The sequence below is a fragment of the Schistocerca americana genome, chromosome 5 (genome assembly GCF_021461395.2).
Source record: "Schistocerca americana isolate TAMUIC-IGC-003095 chromosome 5, iqSchAmer2.1, whole genome shotgun sequence".
NCBI classification, from domain to species: domain Eukaryota; kingdom Metazoa; phylum Arthropoda; class Insecta; order Orthoptera; family Acrididae; genus Schistocerca; species Schistocerca americana.
The window spans coordinates 202,220,052-202,230,335 of NC_060123.1; the positions used below are offsets into that span (position 1 = coordinate 202,220,052).

General features: G+C 42.0%; 1 pseudogene; it reads left to right on the forward strand.

The window, feature by feature from the left end:
* The first annotated feature begins 5,716 nt into the window (after positions 1-5,716).
* On the forward strand, positions 5,717-5,834 carry LOC124616911 (annotated as a pseudogene).
* The last annotated feature ends 4,450 nt before the right edge of the window (positions 5,835-10,284 follow it).

Sequence of the window (10,284 nt, forward strand, 5' to 3'; positions counted from 1 at the left end):
CTAATTTTAAGAAAGATAGTGCGCCAGATTTTACATTCCAATCTCTGTTTATTAACATTTTAGATGTGCATCACGGTTTTACCATCGTTTATACTAATGGCTCCTAGCAAGGGAATTTCCTTGACTGTTCTGTAGTGTTCCCTGATCATGTCACCAGGATTCGCCTGCCTGTTGAATATACCGTTTTCGCAGCGGAGCTTCACACGGTCCTGAAGGCACTGTAGCAGATGAATCGTATTCGGGGCAATCGGTTTCTCATCTGCTCCGATTCCCTTAGTGCGTTACAATCGTTACAGAATCTGTACCCAGCTGAGGAGGTGGTCCAACTGATATATGACCAACTGTACTTGCCCCAACGGCGGGGTAAGCAGGTGTCATTCTGCTGGGTGCCAAGTCATGTAGGAAAACGGGGCAATGAAAAGGCCGATCGGGCTGCCAAGGAGGCCTACAAAGAGTAGGATGAGGCACAGTTTCCTGTTCCATTGCAGTTTGTCATTTCTGCACTCCACAGGAAGTGCATGCAGTTGTGGGAGGAAGAATGACTGGTGGTGGTGGTCAATAAGCTGCGATTGGTGAAGTCAACAACTCAGCCGTGGCGTTCCTCCTGCCGGTTGCTCAGGCGGGATGAAGTGATCCTCACGCGTCCTCGGATTGGGCACTGTCCTCTCACACATAGCTTTTTCTTGCGGTGGGAGGATCCCCCGTTTTGTGATGCTTGTGGTGTACACATCTATGTCCACCACACTTTAACGGAATGAATTTTATACCGTGATGCAAGGGCAGAAGCAAAAATTGGTGGGGATCTGCCCTCTATTTTAGCTGATGATGAGACAAGTGTAACTAGGGTTTTAAAGTTTGGCAATGTGTCTGGACTCTGGCCTAAACTTTTAGACTTGAGGTTTTAGTGTATTGCACAGTGGCTGGCTCCTTCCTTTTTTTCTTGCGATCTACCTGCCACTACCATCTGCTATATTGTGTTAGCTTCTTCCACCAATTTCTTCCTATGTTATCCATGTTTTACTGCTGACGCCATGCTTCGTCCCATGCTTCGGTGTGGGTACATAGTTTTTCAACCTTTGTTACCTGTGTTTTACGGTTTGTTTTATCTTAATACTCTGGGTATTTTCTTGACACCCGTATCAATCTGTTTTTGAGCGGGCGCTGATGACCTTGCCGTCGTGCGCCCTTACAATCCTCTCCATCCATCCATTCATGCATCTGGTGGCTCGTAACTGATGACGTGTTGAGTGCAGCTTTCGAAGTTCGGCAGTGGCGTTGGTGGGCTGCTGTTCGCTAGTTATTAATGTTTAACGTATCTTGCACGATCGAGCGAGACGAAACACTGATGATACATAGGTGCACCATATACCCTTCATAAAGAAGAAGACAGTGCATATAAGAAAGAAGACATACTTCATCGATAAAAAACATGTGGTTTACAACTTAAAAATAAATGATATACTCTGAAGCACCAAAGAAACTGGTATAGGGATGCGATTTAAATGCAGAGATATGTAAACAGGCAACGCCTGTATAAGACAACAAGTGTCTGGCGCAGTTGTTAGATCGGTTGCTGCTGTTACAATGGCAGGTTAAATGGTTCAAATGGCTCTGAGCACTATCAGACTTAACATCTGAGGTCATCAATCCCCTAGAGCTTAGAACTACTTAAACCTAACTAATCTAAGGACATCACACACAACCATGCCCGATGCAGGATTCGAGCCTGCGACCGTAGCGGTCGCACGGTTCCAAACTGAAGCGCCTAGAATCGCTCGGCCACATGGCCGGCAATGGCAGGTTATCAAGGTTTAAGTGAGTTTGAACGTGTTGTTAAAGTCGGCGTATGAGCGATGGGACACAGCATCTCTGAGGTAGCGATGAAGTGGGGATATTACCGTACGGCCATTTCACAAGTGTACCGTGAATATTAGAAATCCGGAACACATCAAATCTCCGACATCGTTGAGGCTGGAAAAAAGATGCTGCAAAGAACGGGACCAACGCCTACTGAAGAGAATATTTCAACGTGACAGAAGGGCATCCCTTCCACAAATTGCTGCAGATTTCAGTGCTGAACCACCTTGAGATACTTTCACGACTTTCACTTAGCAACTGATATGTACGTTGCAATAGGACAAATCAAACATTCTACTTCGTGTTCGTTTCTTCCTTTTTTGAAGTATTTGTATTTCCCCATAAGCACATCGTTAAACGCTGTCTTTCTTTTTGACATTTTTTTACTTAATTTCTTAATTTAATTTCATGCAAAATACACAGCACTGTCTCAATCTGCAAGGCCAGAAGAAGCAACAACAAAGAACATAATGCGGAAGACAGAACATACCGGTTAATTACAGAATAGAGAACTTCCTAACGATGTCGCCAACGACACAAAAATAAACGTGCCAAATCAAAAATAGATTTTTTGTCAAAAGTATTACAGTTGTATTTATTTGATGATTAATTACAGCGACAGCTGATTTCCTTTGTTACAAGCTCAAAATTTTTTCTCGGAGCCCAAAAAGTGGACACTTTGTAGATTTTCATTAAATCCGCACGGACATATTTTATTTCCTCAAAAAGAGGACATGTCCGGGAAAAAGAGGACGTATGATAACCCTAATAACACAGAGAATTCTCATTTGAGAGGACGACGCATCAAATCGCCGTCCAGTCATGTACCTCTAGCCTTACGTAATTTCCTCAACTCGCTTAAGGTGAATGCTGGCGTGGTTCCTCACGAATACCACAGCCGATTTCCTTCCCGGTCCTCCTCTAATCCGAAACTATGCTGTGTCTACTATAACGTCGATCTCGACGGGATGTTAAACCCTAATTTACCATTCTTCCTTTCCATTTCAAAGCTTCCACCCTCTCATTAAGAATACACTCTGGCAATGTATCTATGTTCGGTTTTCATTATCGTTAGTACTTATTGCAGGAAGTTTCTCAGGATAACAAAAATTTTCTTTGATATCCGTGGAATTCTCGTAAGTAGTTGGTGGAGTTAGGGAGAGAGACAGAGACCAAGTGTGCAGGGAGAGATAGGTGGAGACAACGAGAGTACTCTGAGTAGGCATAGAGGAAGAAAATCAGAGGAAGAAGACGAAATTTAGAAAGTTCTTATAAATTTGGATATGATTTATGGTTCTCAAGCACATTTATTCATGTAAAATTTAGGCATAAAAAAGTCACTGGAATCGTTTAAATTGTTTTTTGGTCTGTTACTACTTCTGAACATTTCAGTATTGCATTTTTTTTTTCATTTTTCTGCAGTTCCTCGTGCATGTGGGAGTACTGAACTTCGCAATTACTACGATCTGGCTACCGCTTGTGATGTTCCTGACGGCAAGAGCAGACATTATTGCAATCCTGGTAAGTAATCGTCATAATAGTTGCGAAAAATATCGTTCTCGAGCGAAAGTACAGAAACAGAATTAATCTCCCATAAATTTTAGGTGTGACTATCGTTACTTAGCATGAATTTTAAAGTGGACTCTAATAGAGCCCTGGTATCCATGGCACTTAATTCTAGCTAATACCTGCTGTGAGTTCAATTGGCAGCTTGACTAGTGTGGCTCATAAATAACCCTAAAACAAAAAAAAAAAGACTCACCACAGAGGAATTATCGAAATTGAATGGAAATCGGTAGATGTGATGTACATGTACAGACAAAACATTATTTACAATCTCAGAAAAATTGAATTATTTATTCAAAAGAAAGAGCTTCACAAATTGAGCAAGACAATAACACGTTGGCCCACCTCTGACCCTTATGCGAGCAGTTATTCAGCTGGACATTGAGTGATAGTGTTGTAGGATGTCCTCCTGAGGGATATCGTGATTAGATTAGTACTTGTTCCATAGATCATGAATACGACAATTCGTAATGATGTGGAACGTGTCAGGTTAATAAAAGGTGTATACACAAGATATTACATTACACAAAATATTACATGACACTCAATTTTTTGTGGGGGTTGGGAAATTACCCACTTACTATATCCAAAAATTTATCTTTTAATTTCCTTTTAAACGCTATATGGCTATCTGTCAGACTTTTGATGCTATTAGGTACGTGATCAAAGACTTTTGTGGCAGCATAATTTGCCCCCTTCTGAGCCAAAGTTAGATTTAACCTTGAGTAGCGAAGATCATCCTTTCTCCTAGTGTTGTAGCCGTGTACACTGCTATTACTTTTGAATTCGTTCATATTGTTCATAACAAATTTCATAAGTGAATATATATATATTGTGAGGCTACAGTGAAGATTTCTAGCTCTTTAAATAAGTGTCTGCAGGATGATCTTGGATGAGCTCCAGCAATTATTCGGATTACACGCTTTTGTGCAATAAACACTCTTTTACTCAATGATGAGTTGCCCCAGAATATGATGCCATACGAAAGCAGAGAATGAAAATAGGCGTGGCAAGCTAATTTACTGAGATGTATATTGCCAAAATTCACAATGACCCTAATAATTGTGTCCAATTGGCGCGTTAGATCGTCTGGTAGGAAGGCCCTCCCCATAATGCTCCAAACGTTCCCAGCTGAGGAGAGATCTCGCGACCTTACTGGACAAGATAGGATTGGCAATCGTGAGGACAAGCAGTAGAAACTGCCATCGGGTGTGGATGGGCAATATCTTGCTGAAATATAAACCAGAATGCCTTGCCATGAAGGCCAACAAAATGGGGCGTAGAATATGTCGACACACGGCTGTGCTGTAAGGGTACCGCAGCTGACAACCAAAGGGGTCCTGCTATGAAATTAAATGGCACCCCAGACCACCACTCCTGGTTGTCGGGCCATATGGTGGGTGACGCTTAGTTTGGTATACCACCACTGTCTGGGGCGTCTCCAGTTACGACTCGGCCCGTTATGACTTCAAGTGGAGTAGAATTGTTTAGACTTGTATGGAGACATCTCGACATCTCGGACAACAGTGAGTTACCATTTCGATTGTCGCCCGCCATTCAGCCTGACAACCAGGAGCGCTGGTCTGAAGCGCCGTTTCGTTTCATACCAGGACTCCTTGTCATCCGCGCCACTCTTGCAGCACAATGGTACGTCGACAATATTCTATGCTCCCTTTTGTTGCCCTTCATGATAAGTCATCCTGGGCTTACTTTTCAACAAGATAATGCCTGCCCGCACACAGTGAAAGTTTCTACTGCTTTTCTTGGTGCTTGCCAAACCATACCTTGACCAGCAAGGTCGCAGGTTCTCTCCTCAGCTGAGAACATTTGGAGTTCAAATGGTTCAAATGGCTCTGAGCACTATGGGACTTAACAGCTATGGTCATCAGTCCCCTAGAACTTAGAACTACTTAAACCTAACTAACCTAAGGACAGCACACAACACCCAGTCATCACGAGGCAGAGAAAATCCCTGACCCCGCCGGGAATCGAACCCGGGAACCCGGGCGTGGGAAGCGAGAACGCTACCGCACGACCACGAGCTGCGGACAACATTTGGAGTATTATGTATAGGGCACTCTAACCGGATCGGGATTTAGACGATCTTGGACATAATTTGGCGTGAAATCCCTCAAGAGCACATCCAACAACTCTATCAGTAAATGTCTAACTGAATAACTGCTTGCATAGGGGCCAGCCGTGGATCATCGCGTTATTTGTCAAACTGTTTGTCGTGAATAAATCATACTTTTTTTGTGAAATTGTAATTATTTGTTTGTCTGGTCATGTACATGGCAACGGCCTTGCCGCAGTGGATACACCGGTTCCCGTTAGATCGCCGAAGTTAAGCGCTGTTGGGCGTGGCTGGCACTTGGATGGGTGACCATCCAGGACGCCATGGGCTGTTGCCATTTTTTGTGGTGCACTCAGCCTCGTGATGCCAATTGAGGAGCTACTCGACCGAATAGTAGCGGCTCTGGTCAAAGAAAACCATCATAACGACCAGGAGAGCGGTGTGCTGACCACACTCCCCCCATATCCGCATCCTCATCTGAGGATGACACGGCGGTCGGATGGTCCCGATGGGCCACTTGTGGCCTGAAGACGGATTGCTGGTCATGTACATGATATCTATCGATTTCTGTCCCTTTCGGACAATTCCTTAATGGTGCGTATTTTTTTTTTTTTTTTTTTTTTTTTTTTGTGTGTGTCTCAGAGTGTATCTTACAGTACTTCCCACAATTCATCGCATATACATGCACTGACAAGTGAATTAACCGACATGTCATGTCGAGACCTTCCGTACGTCTTTTGTGAGTCGTAACAAACAAACGACTGAAAAGACATATTGGTAAGACAATGGACTTATTTCCGGGGGGAAGGGGGTTTAAATATCCGACCGGCAGCCAGATTTAGGTTATCCGTGATTTCCGTTAATCGCCTAAGGCAAACGCCGGTTTGGTTCTTTTGAAAAGCGACCGCCTCCCCACCCCCTTCCCATCCTACGTCAATCTGCGCTTGTGCTACGTCTCCACTGACCTCGTCGTTGACGGGTCGTAAAGCCTAATCTTCCTCATGAACAGGTTAAGCAAATATGCACACTAATAAAGTTCATAAAGGAACAAAATTACTTCCAATTCAATAATTAATTTTATTTACAAGAAGATGGATTACCAATGGGGTCCCCAGTTTCAGGAGCCTTAGCAAATATTTTTGTAAACCACATTGAACAGATCATTTTCACAAAAATAGTAGCAAAAGAATACAATATATTATATTGGTTCAGGTATATGGACGACATCCTTTGCTTAATAGATGAACCACAAACAAAAATTGAAAAACTACATACTGATATCAACAAGATACAATAAACATGAAATTCACAATTGAAAGAGAACAGAACAATTTACTTTCTGGATATAACAATCAAAAACAATAGAATAAGCATATGTTTGAAATTTACTGTAAACCCACAGCAACGGAAATTATCATTCCTCAATCCTCGAAACACCCACACACACAAAAACAAGCAGCACTTCGACACATGCTCCATAGACTCAACACAGTACCACTCACCAAAGGAAGCTACCAAAAAGAACTGGACAAATAATGCAGATAGCACAAAATAATGGTTACAATAACACAGTCACAAAGCTAAACGACAAAATTAAAAGTAAAATAAAAGCAGAAAGCTTCAAACCACAGACAACAACACAACAGAACAAAACACAAACGCGCAGTCCCATAACAACTACAAAGGATAATCAGAAAAAATTGAAAGAAAACACAAGATGGTACACAATGACAAACAAACACAAACACACCCATAAAATCACCAACATTTTCAAAAGACAGGGAATAAACATAGCATACACAACAGACAACTCTATACAAAAATACACCCCAAAACTGACAAATAACAGAGACATATACCAGAAAGCAGGTATATATCAACTGCAGTGTAACACTCGTGAAGGCACATACATAGGACAAACAGGTAGAACATTAGATGTCAGATACAAAGGAAACATGAGAGCCTGGAAATATGGGACAAACCACTCCACATTTGCAGAAAACCTAAGAGAAAATGACCACAAACCAACCACTAGAGAAGATGACATGAAAACAATTAGAATTACAATAAAAAACACTTCGTAACTATGCAAGAAAGTTACCACATACAGAAAACAAAAGCAGAAGGGAAAATCCTGTTAAATGACCAAGTACACAGGCCAAGAAATTCATTATTTACAATAATAGACAAAATAATAGAATAACGTTCACAGAAAGGATTAATATAATAATACTAATAATACTGTCCAATATAATAATAATAGAAGCCAACATCTTTACACTCACTCATCCATGAACCCCTCCACAGAATGTTTAAACGAAACATCAAGTCAGCTGTCACGAAAGTTTTCAACCACTTGCTAACAGTTAGTACACCCCGCCCCTCAAAAATAAATAAATAAACCCTCGTCGGCTCTACCCCCCTTTGTCTCTCACGCATACACACACACGGTATAAATATCATAAATAGAAGTTAGTCTCGAACATATATTTCGTTAGGTTGACAAATACATAAACATAGCAAAGAGGATGAAACACGTAATGGACTCGTGATTTTCACTTCGTGAAAAACAGTGTACGACGAAATAGTTGTATCGAGAGTCAAAAGAACAATAGTATACCACAAAGAAGAGTGAGAAACATGGTGATCAGTTTGAGGAGGGCCAGAACACAAAGTTGTGATTATATGGCAATGATAAAAGTGGTAGTGCGACCTCTAGACTACATGTGAGGAAACGCAGGTCAGCAAATCGTAAGTAATTACTTTTTAACAAAAAATTGCCAAAGTGAACGTTTAATAATCTAAAACTAACAAAACTGTATCGTTATAGATCCCACTGATGATGCCTTAGAACAGGAAAAGGCGAAACGCATATGGGCTAAATAAAGTAACTAGTAGCAGGAAAAGGCAGTTTTATTTACAAAGTATTTATATGCTTGCAGCGGAGGATGGCAACACAAACAAACTTGTTTCTCAATAGTGTTTCGCGAAAACAATGTCCTTTTCCCTACAGGGATTCCCATTTGAGTTTTCGAAGCATCTCCGTAGTACTCGTGTGTTGCTCGAACCTATCGATAAAAAATCTGGTAGCAAGCCTCTAGATTGCTTCGATGTCTTTCTTCTGTTCGATCTGATGGGAATCCCACACAATCGACAAGTACTCAAGAATGCGTCACACTAGTATTCCATACGCAGTTTTGTTTACATGTGAGCTACAGCTTCCTAGAATTATCCTAATAAAACAAAGTCAACCATTCGTGTTGCCTGCTACCAGCCTACGTGCATGTTCCATTATACATCGCTTTGCAACATTAGCCTAGATATTTAATCGACGTGACTGCGGTACGAAACAAATACTGTGTGACTCTTCAAGCAAGACTTAGACAGGATTTCCATTTGGTGTTGTAAATGGCAACAAACTCCAAACGCAGCAAATGTGTGCTGATGCAGATGAATAAGGAAAACAGTTCTGAAATGTTCTAATACAGTATTTGTTGTAAACAGTCTTCACGAGTTTGCTGTCGGATCACGTTGGGCGAATTCCACAATATTTCTTCGGAGCAACTGTCCGACATCTTCAGGTGGTTCAGCCTTGCTGGTGGCTAGTTACGACTGATGGTATCCGCATGTCGACGTCCTGTTTCCAGAACACGCTCGCGGAGAATGCGCAATGATTTACAGATGGATGGTGCTATATTCAAATGCCCTCTGCCTTACATCGCAGAGCGGCTCTCCTGCACGTGCTGTGTACGCTGCGTTTGCTCACAGTGCCAGACGCTATCACCTGCGCATTCTCCGCGCTCGTGTTCTAGAAACGGGGCGTCGACGTGCGGATATCGTCAGTCGTACCTAGCCACCAGCAAGGTTGAATCACCTGAAGATGTCGGACAGTTGCTCCGAGGAAATATTGTGGAATTTGCACAACGTGAACCGGCGGCAAACCCGTGAAGACTGTTTACAACAAATACTGTATTAGAACATTTCAGAACTGTTTTCCTTATTCATCTGCTTCAGCATACTTTTTCTACCTTTGGAGTTAGTTGCCGTTTACAACACCAAATGGAAATCCTGTCTAGGTCATCCTATATACTCCTCCAGTCACTCAACGACAACAGTTTCCCGCACACTATAGCGTCGTCAATGAAGAGTCGCTGACAGCTGCTCACCCTGTCTGTAGGTCAGGTGGTTTATGTAGGCCTATATAGAGAATGAGAGTGCTCCTACCACACTTTCCTGGGGCATTCATGATGTTGCCCTTTTCGCTGATGAACACTCGCCTTCTATGACTAATACTGGGTCCTATCATTTAAAAAGTCTTCGAGCCACTCACATATTTGAGAACCTGTTCTGTATGCTCCGAATTTCGTTAAGTCTTCAGTTTTGCACCGTGTCAAGTGCGTTGTAAACGCGAAATTTAGAGGTTTGCCTTTTCTTCTGCTGTCTTCTGTTGCCACACCATATTGGTCGACGAGCGAATGAACAGAAACCTTCGGGCCACTTCATGATTTTACGTAGAGCCACGTTCTCGGCAAGATCTTTCGCTAAGTTCTGGTGAAAGTTTTATCAATCACGTATGAATCTTTTTATAGATACACTACTAACTTCTGTCTGTCGAAATTTCCGCGTTAGTTTTTGAACTGAGAGAGCTGCAGTCTCTGTTTCTTCAACGTTTTCCGAATTTGCTACTCAACCACGATGGGTCTTTTTCGTCCTCATTTATCTCAGTTGAAACATTTATAATGAGTTTCAACTTCGCCCATAATTCATCTACTTACCTCTTACTGGAA